The sequence below is a fragment of the Cibotium barometz genome, chromosome 60, assembly GCF_041138505.1.
Source record: "Cibotium barometz isolate CiBa-2024 chromosome 60, ASM4113850v1, whole genome shotgun sequence".
Lineage (NCBI taxonomy): Eukaryota > Viridiplantae > Streptophyta > Polypodiopsida > Cyatheales > Cibotiaceae > Cibotium > Cibotium barometz.
Genome location: NC_141105.1, coordinates 19,403,750 through 19,425,750, shown reverse-complemented (window position 1 = coordinate 19,425,750; position 22,001 = coordinate 19,403,750).

Below are 22,001 nucleotides of genomic sequence, written 5' to 3'. Positions count from 1 at the left end.
CAATGTTTTACATCAAAGTTGATGCAAAACATCAAGTTTTGTGGGAAGTTGATGTTTTGCATAACGTTGATACAAAACATCTAGTATTGTAAAAAATTTAATCTTTTGCATAGAAAGTTGATGTTTTGCATATAAAGTTGATGTTTTACATCAACTTGATGCAAAATATCAAATTTTCATAAAAGTTGATGTTTGTATCAAGTTGATGAAAAACATCAACTCTTAGTTGAGAAGTTCGAAGGGAAAGATTATGTAACTCTATCCAAATTGGACATACCATGGGAAAAAATAAAGGGACCAACGGAATAGAGACAAGGGAGAGTTGTGTATCATCCATAGGCCTGCCCCTAAAGTAGTGAGAGACATATCTTCTTTTTTTGAAAGATAAGAAATTAGAAGAAGTTATTGGGGAGATACTGGGTATGCTCAACAAAAATCCACCTTGCTTTTCGGGTGTTTCTAATCCAAGATTTGAGAACTCATGCAAGGAGGCAGGGACCATGACAGAGACCGACTAACACTCGTTCTTGGTAAACATGGGTCCATTCTTTCACCAAGTTAATAGGGAGAGAGACAGATATCTTACCTATCTCACCTTCTCAATCTTCTTTTGTAGGAGCTTTAGTCTTATTTTCTCTACATCTTCAAGCCCATCTCACCCTGTTCATAAACTAGTCTGAAAGGGTATTAAAAAGAAAGTTCCATTTTTTATGGATTTTGAAATTTTAAAGAAACCTTTTGAATAGATTCAAGGTTAATAAAAGTATCCCTCTTGTATATAAGTTTCCTCATTTTTAATTGAAGAGCCTTCTTTATGTATTTATATTGTTTGTCATTTCATCAATTAAAAAACCCCTTCTATTAAATTCTCATGATATCGTATGTCATTTTAAGTGAACCCCACCCCCTTATGAGAACAACCTTAATACATTGGTGCATACACTAGTGGGGCTGATATGAATCGTAAAAGTTGTTGCCATATTCTTATGAATGATCTAAGTCCCAATTTGTGCTTATTTTCTTTGATGAAATCTTAGTATACTCCAAGTCAGTGAAAGAGCATGAGGAGCATGTGCGTAGAGTTATGCAATTGTTGCACAAACATAAACCCTACACCAAGAAGAGCAAATGTACCTTCTTTACTTATCAGATTGAGTATCTTGGATTCATTATCTCCCAAGATGGTATCTCAGTAGATCCTATGAAGGTCAATGATATATTGGAATGGCCACCTCCTAAATCGATCTGTGAAGTTCGTGGATTTTTGGGAATCACAGAATGGTATAGGATTTTCATCAAAGATTATGCCCTGGTAGCTGCACCCTTGACGGATCTTCTTAAGAAGGATTGAAAAATATTGTGGTTACCAATCTATCAAGTCAGCTTTGATAAACTCAAAGCCATCATTACCTCAGTGCCAGTCTTGAAACTTCTTGATTTCACCAAGGAATTTGAGGTGGTTATTGATGCCAGTAGTCTAGCACTTGGTGGTGTCCTAGGACAAGAAGGAAGACTAGTGTCTTATACTTCTCGCAAGCTCAAGCAAATTAGGCCACCCATGATATTTGGAGCTCTTAGCAGTTATTCATAGCCTCAAATTAAGGAGACATTATCTCTTGGGAGGCAGGTTCTAGCTCGTAAAATTGACCACAAGAGTCTGAAGTGGATCTTCACCCAGCCTAACCTCAACATGAGGCAGAGGAGATGGATTGAAATCCTACAAGAATATGACTTCAACATCAAATTCCGATGTAGGAAGGATAATGTAGTAACGGATGCACTTAACCGCAAATCTTTCTTGAGTGCAATTTTGATTCCAAATGATCCCATACTATACAAGGTCAAAGAAGTCTCATCTCATGATCCTTATTACTAGAGGATGGCATAGTTAGTAGAAGAAGGGGGAACTTTGGAGCAAGAGAAAAATCTAATGAAGGGGTACTTCATCCATGATGGAAGCCTTTACTTCAATCACAAACTATGTATTCCTAAGGATCCATGATGGAAGCCTTTACTTCAATCACAAACTATGTATTCCTAAGGATCCTACTCTAAAGAAACTAATCGTCCATGAAGCTCATGATAGACCCACTCCAGGGCATCCAGGCTATGCAAAACATTGAATGTTGTAAGGAGGAGCTATCATTGGGCGGCCTTGAAAATGATATCCTTCAATACTTAAAGCAATGCCTCTCATGTCAAAGGATCAAAGCTAAAAGAGTCAAGATGCCTGGGAAGCTTCAACCCTTGGATATTCCCCACATGAAGTGGAAATGCATTAGTATGGATTTTGTGACAAGTCTCCCTACTGTACAAGGAGGATATGATTCCATTTTAGTGGTGGTGGACTTGCTACAAAAGTAGCTCATCTTATATCAGCAAAGAAAACCTTTAAAGCTTCTGATGTTGCTAAGTTATTTGTCAAGGAGGTCTTCAAGTTTCATGGTCTCCTGAAGAAAATAGTCAGTGATGATCGGGATTCTTCTTTCACTACAAAGTTATAGCAATGCTTATTTCAAGCCTTGGGAACTCAACTTTGCTTTAGTATAACTTATCATTCAGATACCGATGCTTAGAATGAGAGAGTCAACCAAGTAATTGAAGACATTCTCAGAGCATATTGTGGATGGGAGCCAAGAAGATGGATTCAATACCTTCCTCTCGTAGAATTCGCTTATAATACATCTTATCCTCATCAGAGCATAGGGATGTCGCCATTCAAAGCACTCTATGGGTAAGAATGTTTATCTCCTCTAAATTTTATGATCTAACCATAAGAGTTGAGGCATCCAGAAAACTTTTCAAAGAGATGGAGGAACAGACCAAGGCGATCCAACAAGATAGTAAAGCTACTCAAGATCGACAAAAGCATTATGCTGACACAAGGAGGTCTGAAAGGATCTTCAAGGAAGGAGACAAAGTTCCTCTATGAGTGCGACCCAAGCGTAGTTCTCTGTCACTTGGGAAATATAAGAAACTCAGCCCAAGATATTGTGGGCCCTATACAATTATCAGTGTTTGGGTAAAAGTGCCTATAAGCTCCAGCTCCCAGCCCATATCAAGGTTCATAATGTATTTCATGTAAGTTTGTTAAAGCCTTATGTACCGAGTCTTGATCATATTTGTGATGATGAGCACAGTGTAATCCCAACTCAGGGAGTTCTTGAGTTGCAGCCTAGTAGGATCATAGATTCTAGAGGAAGGAAACTCCATACTAATAGACCTCTTGTAGAACATCTAGTACATTGGAAAGATTACCCTAATAGACCTCTTGTAGAACATCTAGTACATTTGAAGAGGATGCAACTTGGGAAAATGAAGTGACACTCTTAAAGGATTACCCCAAATTCATGATGAGGAGATGAGAACATCTCGATTTATTTAAGGGGGAAAGGATGTAACATGCCCATCTTCAATAATAATATATTTATGGGTCTTTGTGGTGTAAAAATCAACAATTTTAATAAACGAGCTGCTTCCACTTAGAATCTTAGAATTATGAGTCCAAATTTAGAATCTGCGTGCAATTTCACCCCAATATAGGATTTTACAACATCCAAAAAGGACACAAGATCCAGCCTATACGTAAAAATTTTAGTTGTTTTTAGTTAAAATATGGTAAATTTAAACCTTAATCAATGCACGACTGGGTGTCCGATTGACGGACGATCTGCATCCTACGACCAAGGACACCTCGAACATTTTGCCAAAATTTGTTTTCGCACCGACGGGTTCTCCGGTACACATATCGAGGCCGGCACCCCAAATTTGGGATCCTCGCCCCAAAAAGATGTCATACACACACCCGGATGCCCATACAATGCCCGACAAGGACCAAAGGCCGATTGCCCTAGCGTATGGTCCACTTTCACCGTTCACCATCCTTTACACCCATGCTTTGCTCTCCCTTTCCTTGCACCCGTACATGTACCTATATAAACCCCCCAGCACCCCGTGGTCTCGAGACACCCTACACTCTGCTCTACCCACGCCCAACACTCTACATAGTGACCATACCCACCACTCTATGTGGGATTGTACTCGACAGCCCTCCGCACTGCTCTTCCAACAAGCCATTTTTTCCCATCTCTAAGAAAGCCCTCTGCAGAATATTTTTTACCTCCTCTCACCCTTGAGGATAGAGTGTCCTTAGCTGCTCCCCCCATGTGAATAGACTTTGGGGAGGACTCCCCCTTCTCTCGCTCTAGCTGTAACCTTATTACCTAAAAATCTAGTTTAAGGACACCTTCCCTTCCCCCCCCCGGCGACCCGATTAGTGGTGACTTTAGTAAGGGCTTTTAGACCCCTAGAGGTGGTTCACACCTAGGAGTTTTTTGCTCATAACTTGTGCAAACAAGCTCTGATTTGTTATTAAACTAAAGCATTGGATTTGCGGGGTGACGTGTGCTACAAGAAGCCAGGAACAATGGATCCTTCAAGAAAGCACCAAAATATCACCTCGAGAGATGCGCACAACAATGAGTCTAGAGAAGTTGCTCCAGATGCCGCCCCATCTCTCCCCTTGGGAGCCCCACAAGGAATTAATGACCAGGTTAGCTTGGTCATCATTTAAAAAGAGATTTTTGATTCATCTTTAATGTTAACTTTAAGAAATTAAGAAAGAATATGCCACTTTTCTTTATACGAAAATTTCTGTGAAATTGTTGTTTTCTCAAGAAAGTGATGATATCTATCATATTTTGTGGTTTAGTTTATAAATTGTTATCTTGATTGAGTTAAGAAGTACAAGTACATCTTCTTCCTGCCTCGACGCGCTAACCTCGTTTTCGTGCTTGTGTAGCCGAGAGGTGACGTTAGAGCGAGGCCTGGAGTCGACCTAAGGTATCCCTTATACCATTGGGAGAATGAGATTTTGCCAATGGAGGCGAGTATTGTGATGCTTCCTAGTTCTGTGGGCCCAGGATAGTGGAGTGAATAAGACCTCCCTAGTGCGTAGACATCCCTTTGTGAGGGGAGGGAGGATCAAGCGATGGATCGTGAGAGGAAGACATGCGGATTGAGTCCTCGCTAGGTAGCTGCCAACGATGAGGTGTATGGTCCCATAGGGATTGCACATTCTATAGAGGTTGGAAGGTCGAATTCTAGATCATCGGTAGAATAAAGTAAAGAGCCTCGATTTGGCTATGAATAATTCTGAACATTGTATCTTCTTGTTTTTTTAATCCTGTGTTTGTAAGCATTGTTGTATCATTGATAAAGATTGTTTAAACGAGCAATGTGTAAGGCCTTTAACTAAGGAATTTGTTTATATATGTCAAACAGTGTGGTAGGATTAATTAGAAAACAAATTGATGTGTGAGTTGGGTGGAAAGTGGGAGGATGCAATACACTGACAGCAACATCCTATGGACGGGTAGACTCGATTAGTCGGGTAGTTTTTCAATAAATTAATTGAAGCTCCACATTAGATAAATAAGTCCCTGGGCAAGCCTACTCTAGAGGACTAGGTTAGCAGTTGTGCCTTGCATAGATGAGGAAAAAAGCATTGTTTCTAGAAGTCAAGAATAGAGGTTGCCCGAGTAAAGGTTGATCACTCTATGAGTGGTCTGATTTTAGAAATCCTTTAGAAAGACAAGGCCCCCCATGTGGGATAGTACTAGGTCTTACCTACTAATCGTATCCTTGTATCGTCGACGAGTAGGAAATTATCCCAAGTTAGACGACTTAGTAGACTATCTTAAAGGTTTTCCCAATTTAGGAAGGGGGGGATCTTACAATATATTACAAATATTTTTAATTTTCCAATTTTAGAAGCACTACCTTGGAAGGAAATGCCTCTTTTTTTAGCTTACGGCCTTCAAATATTGAAAGTCATGCACATAGTACATTGGAAATGATGTACTATTTTTATAGTGAGTTATTTTGATCAATAACTTTATCGATTGATAAAATTATCCATCGATAATATATCGATTGATAAAGTTATCGATCAAAACGTAAGGGCCTAAATGTATAACTCAAAATACGTGATGTGTCACTATATATTGTGTTTGTATAAAGAGGGCAAACGTATAAAATGGATATTATTCATGTATAAAACAGATCTCGTTTAATGTATAATGCAACTTAGAGCACAAGAGAGCACATAATGTCCCAAAGCTAAAGCACATTGTATATGGTAGAATGGACATAGGGCCTCTCTAAAGCACATTGCACATGGAAGAATGGCCTTAGGGACATTCTACCATGATCAAGGGGGTATAGAATGGCCCACGGGCCATTACACCATTTACATACTTGATATATTATGTATGTAGGGTGTAGAGAATTATTGTTCTACTAGATCAATTGATGTTTTGATGTAGCACAAGTGGGCATAGAATGGCCCAACAACCATTCTATCAAGCATATTTGCATTGTAGAATGGCCCTTGGGCCATTCTTTCATGCACATTGTGCATGGTAGAATCGACCTAGGGCCATTTTAAAGAACCATTTGTGCATGGAAGAAGGGCCATATGACCATGAATAAGGGGGAATAGAATTGAACTAGGGCAATTCTACCATGTATATTCTTGTTATATTATGCATGGAAGGGTAGAGAATGGCCTCGGGACCATTCTTCTATGTACCAATAATTGGCACAAGGGGGTACAAAATGGCCCTAAGGGCCATTTTACCAAGCATAATGTGCATTCTGGAATGAGCCTCAGGCCATTCTTTCAAGCATATTGTGTATGGTAGAATGGCCCTAGGGCCATTCTAAAGCACATTGTGCATGGAAGAAGGACCCTATGGCTATTCTTTTATAAACAACAAGGTGTAGAACGAAGCTATACCATGCATATTCTTTGTATATTATGTATGCCGCTAGGGGGGGGTACCAAATGGCCCTGGAACCATTCTACTATACACATTCTTGATATAATATGCATGCATGGGGTAGAGAATGGCCCTGGGAAAATTATACCATGCACAAATAGTTGGTACAAGGAGGTACAGAATGGCCTTAGGGCCCTTTTACGGTAGATTAATGTTCTGATGTAGTCCCAAGGCCATTCTAAAGCATATTGTGCATGGAAGAATGGTCCTAAGGCCATTCTACCATGAATAAGGGAGTATAGAATGGCACTAGGGCCATTCTACCATGCACATGCTTGATATATTTTGTAAGGAGGGGGTAGAGAATGGCCCTAGGACCATTCTACCATGCACATTCTTGATATATTTTACAAGGAGGGGGTAGAGAATGGCCCTAGGACCATTCTACCATGCACTAATAGTTGGCACAAGGGATACAAAATGGACCTAGGGCCATTCTACCAGGTAGATTCATGTTCTGATGTAGGGCTAGGACCATTCTTACTCACATTGTGCATGGAATAATGGCCCTAGTAGTGACCATTCTACCATGCACCAGTAGTTGGCACAAGGGGGTAAAGAATAACCCTACAACAATTCTACCACGCAGATTGATGTTTTTATGTAGCACAAAGAGGCATCAAATGTTTACGTTTGGTCGAGAGACGACCCGACACTTACGTAGTTCCAGACCACCTAGTCAGCCACTAAAGAGTAGTGACTAACCATTCTGTGCCCAATGCATAAGCCGGTGCCAAATGTTGGTTCCGGACCACCTAGTCAGCCCACTAAAGAGAAGCGACTAACCATTATGTGCATAATGCATAAGTTGATGCCAAACGTTGGACTACTAATATGCCTAAGCACAAGGAAAGTAAGAAAGGTTAAGCATAGGCTAGTTCCTAATTCTTTCTTGCATGCAACATAGAGAGGAATGGAATCATGTAGTATAGTGTAGCAGCAAGAGAGAAAAACCAACTCAAAAGACATTCTTTCCACATTACTTCTCAGACTCTCTTGCAAGCATACACCACTTTGTGGCCTCTCTCGATGCCCGTGGAGTTCCCTTTTTTCCCTTACATACATGCAAGTACTAGTTGTATCCAGGAAACTGTTACAAAGTTGTACAAACCACATAGGATAATTCTGTTCCTCAAGTAAGAATCTTGCCATTGGCCAGATGGGCTAACCGATCGCTAACACCTGGCAACCACGGTGGCTGTTGCGTCAACAGCATAGCCCACATTTTCTTGTTGTCATTCTAAACATTTTTGGATCTAGTGTCAAGAGCAAAGCCTACCTCTATTGGCATTCTGAAAAAACTTCGGATCTGGGTTGTCACCATCTTCAGACTATGTTGTCCAGATGCTTCATGGCCGGTCCCAACCTCCTTTCTTTTCCTCAGTTCGGTTGGGTGGTAGTGCCCTCGATACAAACTGAATTTTCCTTTGTTGGTTGTACCTGGGTTCATAGGCTCTTTTTTGACTGCTCACTAAATCATGTCCTAGCCCTGTTCTCTCATTATTCCTCCACAATTGCACTTCATTATTCCATGTATTCGGATACTTGGCCTTTTCTCTTATCATTGCAGCCACTACCATATCAGCTACAAAAGCATGGGGTTGTGTTTTTCAGAAAGATGGCATTATCCTTCAAGATCTTCTATTATGTTTCTCTTGTGTTTCATCATGAGTCGATGTGGGTGATTCAATGTAGTCACCTGCTTTCGGTCCATGTGTCATAGAAGTTAACTTCATCTCCCAAAGTATGTCTCGAAGAGTCAAAGAGTTTGTTCTAGTCCAAGAATTCACACAACAAGTTCTCCCATGTGTCCGGAAGTTACAACACCCAACATGTTACTTTGTTCTAGAAATGATCATTTTTCCTATGATTTCCTTATTCTTTTAACATTTTCATTTTGGTTTACATTCTACTTTCCTAGACTTACAGGTGACTCGATAGGGACCTCATGGGCCTCTCCTCTAGCCCTCATGCCTCTCCTCATTCTATCAGGTAGATTGGTGTTTTGATGTAGCATAAGGGGGCATAGAATGGTCCAAGGGTCATTCTTCCGAGCATAATGTGCATTGTAGAATGGCCGACATGCCGTTCTTTCAAGCACGTTGTGCATGGTAGAATGGCCCTAGGGCCATTCCAAAGCATATTGTGCATGGAATAAGGAACCTATGGCTACTCTACCATGAACAAGGGGTACAAAATGGAACTAGTGCCATTCTACTATGCACATTCTTGATATATTATGTAAGAAAGTGATAGAGAATGGCCCTGGAATCATTCCACCATGCACATTATACCATATACACATCCTCATACTCCTTCAACAATTCCTTCATACCTTTATGCATAACTTCACCCTTTTGAGTCATTTCCTTCCTCTTTGCAAAGCTATAAAACATATATGCATCTCATCTTCTTTAGCTCCCTCTTGAGTTGTGTGGCATTAATCATCTTGATACTACTAGGCACGTGAGTTGTGTGGCATCTTGATACTAGGCACATGAGTTTTGGCCAATGTAACCTCATGATTTCCATGCATAAAACTCATATACCCTTGTTGTAAATTCATGTGAAACAACCCAAGAGTTGACAACCAATCGCATCCCAAAATAATGTCAATGGGACCCATATCCAATACAAGTAAATCAACATAGCAAGTATATTAATTTGTGAGAATCAACCTCACATCCTTGCATACCATTGTGCAATCCATCTTTGCCCCATTACCTCATGCCACAAAGATAAAGTTACGGGCTGTAATTTGAGACTGCACATGGATTTGTGTGCTTCCTCTATCAAACAAAACATGTGCCACCCTTCCATTAATGCATGCCTTCAACCTTAATGTATTGGCTCCTTTGCAACCAGCCGAGGCATCACTTGAGATGTTGTATAGAGTAGCCATATTGTCTTTGTCAGAATAAGCACACGTAGGCATTGGTAACCCATCATCATAGTTCCACTCAGGGGCCTTTTTGATAGTTCCTAGCTCATAGTACCCGACAATATATTCACTTATAAAAATCAAAATGGATTCTCTGTTGAAGATCAGCAAGATCAACCAATAGATCCATATAAAAGAGCCATGGACTAATCCGTTGAGGACCAGGAAGGTCAATCAACGAGATCCATGCCCGAGTTCAGAAACAACTCTTACTCCTTGATCCAAATATCTTCCCCGACGCACGTGTGGATATCTTCGGCGACCCAGAGCCCGAGCACCGTATTGTCAGCACCCTCTAGGATCCTTCGCAGGTCACGTAGCGCTTCACTCATAGGCCGCTTCCTTGGTCCCTCATCCACCGTACTGGAAGCTCACCATTTAAATCGAACCGAGGCTGGTCAAGACCTCGGCCGACCTTGCTACGCGAGACGTCCTCCATTGACTCTCCATAAGTTGTTGCAACTTTATCAGTTAGGTCTCCACGACCTCATTCACAAGACGGTCAAAATGCTTCCCCAGCATTCTTGACATAAAACAGTCATTTAAAAATAGGTCATAAATATAGTTTCTATAACAAACTCTCGTCTTTTCACATTGTTCTACATCAATCCACATCCATTTCATATGTATTCCCATCCAATCACATCATTTTTATCTCATCACATTTATCCTCATCAGATTTCATCCACTCGCATCTACCCATATCCACATCTCATCAGATTTCATCCACTCGCATCTACCCATATCCACATCTCATCAGATTTCATCCACTAGCATCTACTCATATCCACATCTCATCACGTCACATTCATTCACATCTCATCCATTCATATCTATCCCAATCCACATCACATCACATCACATCCATTTCACCTCACATTTATCCTCATCAGATCTCATCCACTCGCATCTACCCATATCCACATCACATCACATCCATTTCACCTCACATTTATCCTCATCAAATCTCATCAAATCTCATCCACTCGCATCTACCCATATCCACATCTCATCATATTTCATCCACTCGCATCTACCCATATCCACATCTCATCAGATTTCATCCACTCGCATCTACTCAGATCCACATCTCATCACATCACATTCATTCACATCTCATCCATTCATATCTACCCCAATCCACATCACATCACATCACATCCATTTCACCTCACATCTCATTCATTCACATCTATCCTGATTCACATCACATCCATTTCACCTCACATCTCATTCATTCACATCTATCCCGATTCACATCTTATCCATTTCACCTCACATCTCATTCATTCACATCCCGATTCACATCACATCACATCTCATCCATTCACATCCCATATCATTCATTCACATCCCGATTCACATGACATCACATCTCATTCATTCACATCCCGATTCACATCACATCTCATTCACTCACATCTATCCATTTCACATCACATCACCTCCATCCATTCACATCCATCACATCACATTCATTCATATCCATCACATTCATTCTCATCACCATCTCATCACATACATTCTATCCACATAACATCACATCACATCTATCCACATCATATCTCATTCATACACATACATTCTATCCACATAACATCACTCACATGTATCCATTTCACATCACATCACCTCCATCCATTCACATCACATCACCTCCATCCATTCACATCCATCACATCACATTCATTCATATCCATCACATTCATTCTCATCACCATCTCATCACATACATTCTATCCACATAACATCACATCACATCTATCCACATCATATCTCATTCATACACATCTCATCTCGTTCATCCATATCCATTCTTTGACATACACATCCACATCCATTCTTTCACATACATATCCACATTCATTCTTTCACATACATATCCACATCCATTCTTCACATACACATTCACAATCCATTCTTCACATACACATTGACAATCCATTCTTTCACATACATATCCACATCCATTCTTTCACATACATATCCACATCCATTCTTTCACATACATCCACACACATACACATCCACGTCCATTCTTCACATACACATCCACGTCCATTCTTCACATACACATCCACATCCATTCTTCACATACACATTCACACCCATTCTTCACATACATATCCACATCCCATATCATTCATTTACATCTCGGTTCACATGACATCACATCTATTCACATCACATCCAATCCATCCATTCATTCACATCTATCTGTAACACATCTATTCACATCACATCCCATCCATCCATCCATTCACATCTATTTGATTCACATGTCATCACATAAAGGTAAAGAGAAAGTGGTTGAGCCCCTTGGTATGCTTGATATTTCTATAGGGCATTCTCTTGTGGTGGATGGGGAGTCTAATGGCTCGGAGGTGAGCTGTGAGACCCCTTTGCCCCCTCCAGCATTCTGGCGTAAGACAGTCCTTTAAGAAAACAGGGTTTCTATGCAAGTTTTCAGTTTGATTTTCTTTTGAATAATACAAGGAGTATTTCTTTTGAATCAGTATCTCCAAAACTTCTTGATTGAAATTTGGAATTTTATACCAGAATTCCTCGAATTCTATAACCTTGATCCACAAATCAATTTGAAGGGTCTTAAACTTAGTTTCAGATTTGGCGGAGTTTTGAATGTTATTTTCTAAACTGGTCACACCTTCTTTCCTTGAAACTGACGAAAGAGTTTGGTCTTGGTCATAGTCTAATTCAAGGTTCGAGTTGGATAACATTTTTCTTGAACTATCTTTCTCAAAAAGGTTTGATAATTCAGTTATTATTTTACTGAATTTCTTTCTTTGAATATTCACTTAACTGATTTCTAAATAAGTTACGAGCTCCAATGAGGAATAAATTAATCATTTATCTGAATATTTCGATCTCGATAGATTTTTTGAATTTTCTTTTTTACAATCTGAGTGAATATAAAATGATAGAATTTTCTCTCTTAGAGTATTTAATTATTCATTTATCAAATATTCAAAGAATTTAAACATAGAATTTAAGAGAATTCTAATTTTGATATAAAAATTCTTTATGCATCTATTTATGCATAAAAATCAACTTCAATGGGAATAACACTTTTATAAAAAAATCCTTTTATGCATAAAATTAAATTTCATAGGAATAACACTTTTAAAATAAAAAGAATTTCTTTATGCATAAAAACCAATTTTTATAAGAATAACGCTTTTATTAAAAAAAATCCTTTATGCATCTTTCTATGCATAAAAATTAAATTTAATAAGAATGACACTCTTATAATAAAAAAATTCCTTTATGCATCTTTCTATGCATAAAAATCAAATTTAATAAGAATAACGCATTTATAATAAAAAAATTCCTTTATGCATCTTTCTATGCATAAAAATCAAATTTAATAAGAATAACGCTTTTATAATAAAAAAAATTTCTTTATGCATCTTCCTATGCATAAAAATCAAATTCAATAAGAATAACACTTTTATAATAAATAAATTTTTTTATGCATCTTTCTATGCATAAAAATCAAATTTAATAAGAATAATGCTTTTATAATTAAAATAAATTCCTTTATGCATCTTTCTATGCATAAAAACCAAATTTAATAAGAATAACACTTTTATAATAAAAAAAATCCATTATGCATCTTTCTATGCATAGAAATCAAATTTAATAAGAATAATACTTTTATAATTAAAAAAAATTATTTATGCATCTTTCTATGCATAAAAATCAAATTTAACAAGAATAACACTTTTGTAATAAAAAACATTCCATTATGCATCTTTCTATGCATAGAAATCAAATTTAATAAGAATAACAACTTCATAATAAAAAAATTCCTTTATGCATCTTTCTATGCATAAAAATCAAATTTAATAAGAATAACACTTTTGTAATAAAAAAATTCTATTATGCATCTTTCTATGCATAGAAATAAAATCTAATAATTACATTAGGACCTCAATGGAAGGCTTCTTGGGCCCTTTTATTTGGCAGTTTAAGGGAGTCAAACCTTTTCTCTTAAGAAGAAACGTTTTCTAATTAGAAGCTTCAAAACGGCTACTTTATTCGAATTTGAATTTTGGAGAAAAAATAAAATTTAAAATCTAGCGAATAAAACCATATCATGTAACATATCTATGGAAAGCTCTTGATGCGTAGATCACGGATCTGTAATCTCCGCTCAAATCGGAGCTTGCATGTAGAAGTTATGGAGGTCCGAAAATTGTAAAATTGCCCCCTCCCCCTTTTTGGAGAAAAAGTGCACCCTTTGACCACTCTTACACCTCTCTTAAAAACCCAACATTTTAGTCCACATGGCAACCCCCCATTTGGCTATTCCTTAATCACCTTGATTAGGCTTGGGCAAATTAAAGGGCCCAAGAAGACCCCATTCACTTCCTAATGATATGAGTGATATCCATGCATATTCATAGGTGAATATGTACATGGAGTAATTAGAATATTTCTTTTAGATGCAAAAATGGTGGGAATTACTCTTTTGCAATAACATAAAAACAAACTTTCTTTTTCACAAAATTCTGGAAAATTTTACCATAACCTCCTTTGTATGGCTGACCATTTCTCATTTTTATCATAACCTCCTTTGTATGGCTGACCATTTCTCATTTTTATCTTTCTACTATTAACTTAATTAACCCAATTTAGAATTATAGAAATCTAATCTATACAATTTTCTAAATTCAAGAGAGTAAACAATAAGAAGATTTTAATTAATCATTTAGTTAATCTTTCTAGGATTAAGAAGGGTTAGAATGTAAAGAAGAGAAGGGGGTGGCCTTTTTCATTAAAGGCATAGCATTTGAATTTAATTCAATCATCTACAATTCATAAAAATCAAGAAAACCATAGATTTTTCATTGAAATTTGTAAACAAAGTAAGAAAATTAGCTTACATGGAGCTTGTAAGCTCTCCTTTGGCTTGAGGGATTGAGGGTTCTACTATTGTTTGAAGCAATAGTGGCCACCAACTCACTTTGGAGAGGATTAGGCCAAAAATAATTGAATTATTAAAAAATTTAATGTAGGTGGCTCAAGACAGGAGTAGAGTAACAGTGTATAAACACCATTCAGCATTTACAAAAGGGGAGGCTTTTATTTATAGGAAAAAGTGAGCCTCTAACCAAGCAAACTGATTCTAGAATTTTTGACCATTTTCGGTCAGTTCAGCTTACTTTTTGGATCTAGTTTTGAAATAGGAGAGAGGAGAGATGAAAATATCTCATTTTATTGATTAAAAATTGGGGGTAATGATGAGAAAAAGGCGCCTACTTCATGAGGGAAGATCCCCACTCTGAGGGATCAAAATTCAGTTTTTATTATTCTTTTCTTTGGTCCTTAGTCCACTCTTCATCTTATGTGAGCATTTACTCATTTTTTTGGGGGGGGAGGGGGGGTTCTTTTATTCTTCAATTTATCTCCTCCCTACACTTGGATTGATCCTAATGGCCCATAGGAACCTTAATTGGACCATAATCCAAAAATTTCTGAAAATCTGGACCCTTAGGCTATGGTCCTTTATACCTATTTTTTATTAATTCCAATTGCACATGGGAAAGTTCTTTTTGAATTTTTGATTCAAGGGAAACCATTTTAGACACTAGGAGGATTTTTATATCCAAAAATATCTCAATTTTGAATTACCTCCCTCTCAACATTTTCTCTCTCTAGGCCAAAACATGATCTTTCTTTTATTTCAAAGAGGGGAATAACTATAAGATTAGAAGGGAAGGTTCTTACACCTACACACCTCAAAAGCTGGAGGGAGGAATCTTACATCCTACCCCACTTAAAAAACGCGAGATGTCCTCATCTCGCAAACTAGAGGACAACTCTTTCCCTTAAGATCTAACTGATTCTGGGGTTCCTTAAAGTCTGGTCAAACCAACAGAATCCTGGGATAAAGATCCCTTATATAGAACTCATCATCAGATAATAATTCATTCAGATCATGTCATTCATATCTTTAACACAATAACGGTCCATTAGATTGAAATTTCCATCTGAATTGTCCTCCATGGGAATTTCAATTATATAGATTTTTAATTTTTCATCCCTTAGCTTGATCCACTGGGTCAAGTGTTAACAGTAGCAATCTGTCAGCACAATCCACTAATTTCATAGTGATTTGCTAAAGTCATTATCGTCATTCGAGTTATGAACATCATCACAGGGACTCATCCCATTCATCCTCATTGTGGTTTTGCTCAGCTTATCGCTTGTCAACCAAAATTTAGAAATCATCATTTTTCAATCAGAATCTAAATAAACTAATCAATTCTCAGGCATAGCATTTGAATTCAATTCAATCATCTGCAGTTCATAAAAATCAAGAAAGCCATAAATTTTTCATTAAAATTTGTAAACAAAGTAAGAAAATTAGCTTACATGGAGCTTGTAAGCTCTCCTTTGGCTTGAGGGATTGAGGGTTCTACTATTGTTTGAAGCAATAGTGGCCACCAATTCACTTTGGAGAGGATTAGGCCAAAAATAATTGAATTATTAAAAAATTTAATGTAGATGGCTCAGGAGAGGAGTAGAGTAATAGTGCATAAACACCATTCAGCTTTTACAAAGGGGGAGGCTTCTATTTATAGGAAAAAGTGAGCCTCTAACCAAGCAAACTTATTCTAGATTTTTCGAGATCAGCTTGGTCATTTTTTGACCATTTTGGGTCAGTTCAGCTTACTTTTTGGATCTAGCTTTGAAATAGGAGAGGAGAGATGAAAATATCTCATTTTATTGATTAAAAATTGGGGGTGATGATGAGAAAAAGGCACCTACTTCATAAGGGGAGATCCCCACAGTGAGGTGTCAAAATTCAGTTTTTTAATTCTTTTCTTTGGTCCTTTGTCCACTCTTCATCTTATGTGAGAATTTACTCTCTTTTTTGGGGGGGTTCTTTTATTCCTCAATTTATCTCCTCCCTACACTTGGATTGATCCTAATGGCCGATAGGAACCTTAATTGGACCATAACCCAAAAATTTCTTAAAATCTAGACCCTTAGGCTAAGGTCCTTTATACCTATTTTTAATTAATTCCAATTGCACATTGGAAAGTTCTTTTTGAATTTCTGATTCAGGGGAAACCATTTTAGACACCACGAGGAATTTTATATCCAAAAATATCTCAATTTTGAATTACCTCCCTCTAGATATTTTCTCTCTAGGCCAAAACAGGGAAAAACAGGATCTTTCTTTTATTTCAGAGAGGGGAATAATTATAAGATCAGAAGGGGAGGTTCTTACACTTGCACACCTCAAAAGCTGGAGGGAGGAATCTTACAGGCTGAAACAAAGGTTCTCCTCATCTCATTCGTGAAATCATGCCAAACAGTGATCAAATAGCCATGAGCATTCAAGTGCCACCAGCACGCATGAGCATAACCTTCTAGATGCAAAGTAGAAAACAAAACCTTGGCCCTATCACTACGAGGACTAAGTTAGAATAAAGCTCCATCTTATCAATCCATTCTTCAAACTCCTCATTGGTTGAGCCTTCACCCTTGACCTTGGTAAAAGTCAACTTGTCCTTCACTCCCTTAAACTCATTTTCATCACCACCTTGATGATGATAAGCATGCGGTCTATGCTCCCTTGGTCTAACATGGTTTCCCCCAAACTCATTGAAGTGATGAGGTAGGTTCCATCCCATTAAAATGATGATCCATCTCATCAAAGTGATGACTACCCATGTGTGAAGGATGATGACCCATCTCATCAAATTAATGTCCACTCATGTGTGGATGATGGTCCATCTCATCAAAGTGATGTCCACTCATGCGTGGATGATTCCAACTTCCATTCACTCTTGAATCTGCCAAAACAATGCCTTTGCTTTTTTCCACATTTCTCCCTTGCATTGAAGACATCCCATTCATAGGACCATGCATGGGAATCCCATAACCACCATGTTGCATCGGCATTCCAAATGTGCTTGTTCCACCTTATATTGAAGAAATTGAAGAACTATACAACATATCAATGCCTCATACACTTTATGTAGTTTTGGAAGTCTTGATGTAGCTATGGAAGTCTTCAATGGTAGTCATTCACTGTAGCTAGGCAGCCCGTATGTGGAAGAAATGCAGCATGAAGCCGCCATTGATCCACGCCATGATACCATTGACTAGCTTCTAAGCATGCCTAAGCTTAGGTAAATTTTAAGCTTGGCTTTCAAGCTCCAAAACACCAAGAAAAGCAGACAGAACCACACAGCCTATGGGGGGTAGCAGCGCACAGTCCTCATGCCCTATTGAAGTTAAAAAAACATGAAGAGTGGCTTTCACAAGCTTCACCTAAGACTCAAAATTCTTGGCATACTTAATGAAGCCCTCAAACACCAAGGAAATGAGAAACATAAAGCATCAATTGCATTCTGACGGCCAAAAATTCCCCATGAAAATCTCCATGAATCCCTCCATAATCAAGCTTTGAATGAAGCTTAAATGAAGATATATCAAATCCCTAAGCTCATGACACCCAATGGCTATGGATTGAAGCCTTATTCTCTTGAAGATCAAACGTGAGGAAGAAGGGAAAAAACATAAGCATTTTGGATTAGCAACTAATCAAGATTAACAATAATTTTCCCCCAATTTTTGTCCCCTTATTCAAATTTGGAGTGGCTACCCTAGATTTTGGTCCATATAGTGACCCATAGCACACCCCCCCGCCCCTCTTAAAGCTTAGAAAAAATAAAAAATCAAAGAGATTTCCATCATCCCACAATCACCATGCCCATTTCTTGATCAAGAAATAAAGAAAATCAAGAAAGTCCAAGAAAATCAAGAAATCCAAGAGCTTCTCAAAGTTTCTTGAAATCAAGATGAAAATAGATCAAAGACTAAGCTACTAATGAAAGAAAGTGGAAACCTAGATTTAGCCTAATTAGCCTTGGATTATCCTAGATTAGGATGATTAGCTTAGGTTTAGAGCAAGAAGAGAAAGTAAGATAATTGTGTATTCTTAATTGTCAAAAGGTACCAAAACATGGTGTATGTGTCCTATATACAAGACCCCACTTTTCACACTATCATAAGTGTTATCCATGGGCATGGTCAATTGGCCTTGGGCCCATTATTCATATGAGACCATTCCACTTTGTTACACTACAAAATGGCTCTATGGCCCTTCTACCAGGTAGATTGATCTTTTAATGTAGCACAACAGGAAATAGAATGGCACAATGGCCATTCTAGCAAGCACAATGTCAATTGTAGAATGGCTCTTGAACCATTCTTTCAAGCACATTATGCCTGGTAGAATGGCCTTAATTCCATTCTAAAGCACATTATACATGCAAGAAGGGCCATATGGCCGTTTTACTATGAATAAGGGGGCATAGAATGGAACTAGGGCCATTCTACCATGCACATTCTTGATATATTATGCATGGAGGTGGTATAAAATATCCCTAGGACTATTATACCATGTACCAATAGTTGGCATAAGGGGTATAGAATGGACCTAGTGTAATTCTACTAGTGGAATTAATGTTTTAATGTAGCACAAGTGGGATTAAAATGGCCCTAGGACCACTCTACCATGAAAAAGGGGCTATAGATGGCTCGAGGCCATTCTACCATGCACATTCTTGATATATTATTCATGCAAGGGGTAGGGAATGGCCCTAGGGCCATTCTATCATCCACATTCTTGATATATTATGCATGCAGGGGGTAGATAATGGCCTTGGGACCATTCTATCATGTACCAAATAGGTTGCACCATGGGGTACAAAATAGCCCTAGGGCAATTCTGCCAAATAGATTGATGTTTATCTGTAGGGCCATTCTAAAGCACAATGTGCATGGAAGAATGGTCCTAGAGCCATTCTACCATGAACAACGGGGTATAGAATGGCCCTAAGGCTATCCTACCATGAATAAGGGGGTATAGAATTGCCCTAAGGCCATTTTACCATGAACATTATTTATATATTATGCATGTACAGGGTAGAGAATGGCCTTAGGACCATTCTACCATGCACCAAAAGTTGGTACAAGGAGATACAACATGGCCCTATGGCCATTATACCAGGTAGATTAATGTTTTGATATAGTCCTAAGGCCCTTCCAAAGCACATTGTGCATGAAATAATGGTGCTAGAGACCATTCTGCCATGCACTAGTAGTTGGTACAAGGGGGTATATAATAACCAGATGACCATTATACCAGGCATATTGATGTATTGATGTAGCACAATGGGGCATAGAATGGTCCAAGGGCCATCCTACCAAGCAGAATATGCATTGTAGAATGGCCGTTGGGCCATTCTTTCAAGAATATTGTGCATGGTAGAATGGCCTTATGGCCATTTTTAAGCACATTATGGATGAAACAATGGCCCTGGGGAATTCTACCATACACCAATAGTTGGCTCCGAGGGGGTACAAAATAGCTCTATGGCTATTCTACCACAGGTATATTGATCTTTTGATGTAGCACAATCGGACATAGAATGGAACAAGGGCCATTCAACCAGTGAAAAGATGCAGGGGAGAAGAGAGCTTGAGTTCTTGCAAGCACACACACACACACACTCACACAAACCCTATAAGAGAACACACAAGTTAAGAGGCTAAAAATTCTTCTCTTCTTCATACAACAAAAGAGGTCTACAAAGAAGATAAAGTGACTAACACACATAATAGAGTATATACAAGCGGTCCATAATGTGAACACACTAAGAGGAGTGGGTAGGTGTGGACTAGTCGGTGTAGTCCAATTGTAGAATCTCTAGCAAAGATATGTTGGTACCAGCTACCAAACCCGCCATAGTGATATAAATGTTGAACAGTCATGGAGGGGCCTTGTGAGTGTCAGCTCATGTTGAGCTTGACATCTCAACACTCCCCCTCAAGCTCAACTATAGCTCATGAACTCCAAGCACATCTCAAAATCTGTGGAGCTTCTCATCTCCCAAGTCCTTCGTGAGGATGTTAGAGACCTGATCCTATGTGCTAACGTAGGCCAAGTCAATGTCGCCTGCCAAGACTCTCTCCCTGATGAAGTGGTAATGTACCTTAATGTGTTTCATCCACGCATGGAAAACTGGGTTCCTGGCCAACTATATACTGCTAAGATTGTCACAATATATGACAACCTTTCTCTTCACATATGCAACCCCAAATCAGCAGCAATAGCTTACATAACCAAGCTACCTCACATGTTGCCACCGCAGCTCCTCTGTACTCGACAAGGCAACTATGGGCTGCTTCTTGCTGATCCATGTCACAGCAGCACTCCCCAATGAAAACATAAATCCATTGGTAGATCTCTTGTCTGAGATGCTACCTGCCCAATCTGCATTTGTGTACCCATATAGCTCCAATGGTACACCTGCTGCATAAAACAATGCATAGTCAATAGTGGCCCTCAAATATCAAAGTGTGCATTGCACACTGTCAAGATGTGGTTTGTGTGGGACCTGCATAAACTCGCTCTCTAAGCCAATAGTGTAATGCAAATCTGGCCTCTTGATTGTGATATATATCAAACTCCCCACAATCTTCCTCTACATAGTGGGATCCTCCAACACATAACCTGCATCTACACTAAGCTTGCCATTTTGATCTGGCATGGATATTGGCTTACAATCAGCCATCCCATACTTGGACAACATGTCCAATACATACTGTCTATGTGACAGCCAAATACCATCAGGTGTACAAATGACCTCAATTCCCAAAAAGTAGCACAGATCTCCCAAATCCTTCATCTCAAACTTCCTTTTGACAAGACTTTTCACATGCTCAATCTCATCCAAGTTGTCACCCTCAACAATAAGATCATCTACATATATGGTGATGAGATCACAATACCCTTATCACTCTTGTGCACATACAAAGAGTGATCTGCATCTGCCATATGAAAACCAATCGTGACAAGATACTTAGAATTCTTGTCATCATGCCATGCTCGTGGAGCTTGCTTTAGTCCCCATACAAAGCCTTATGAAGCTTACATACATACTCTGGGTGACCTATATCCTCAAAACCATGTGGCTGATCCATATACACTTCTTCTTGCAAGTCACCATGCAAGAATGCATTTTTTAAATCCATATGATGTAAAAATTAACCTTTAGATGTAGCCACCGCAATTACAACTCTCACAGTTGCCATCTTTGCAACTAGGGTAAATGTATCCTCATAATCAATCCCATGTGTCTACGCATATCCTTTGGCTACCAATCTAGTCT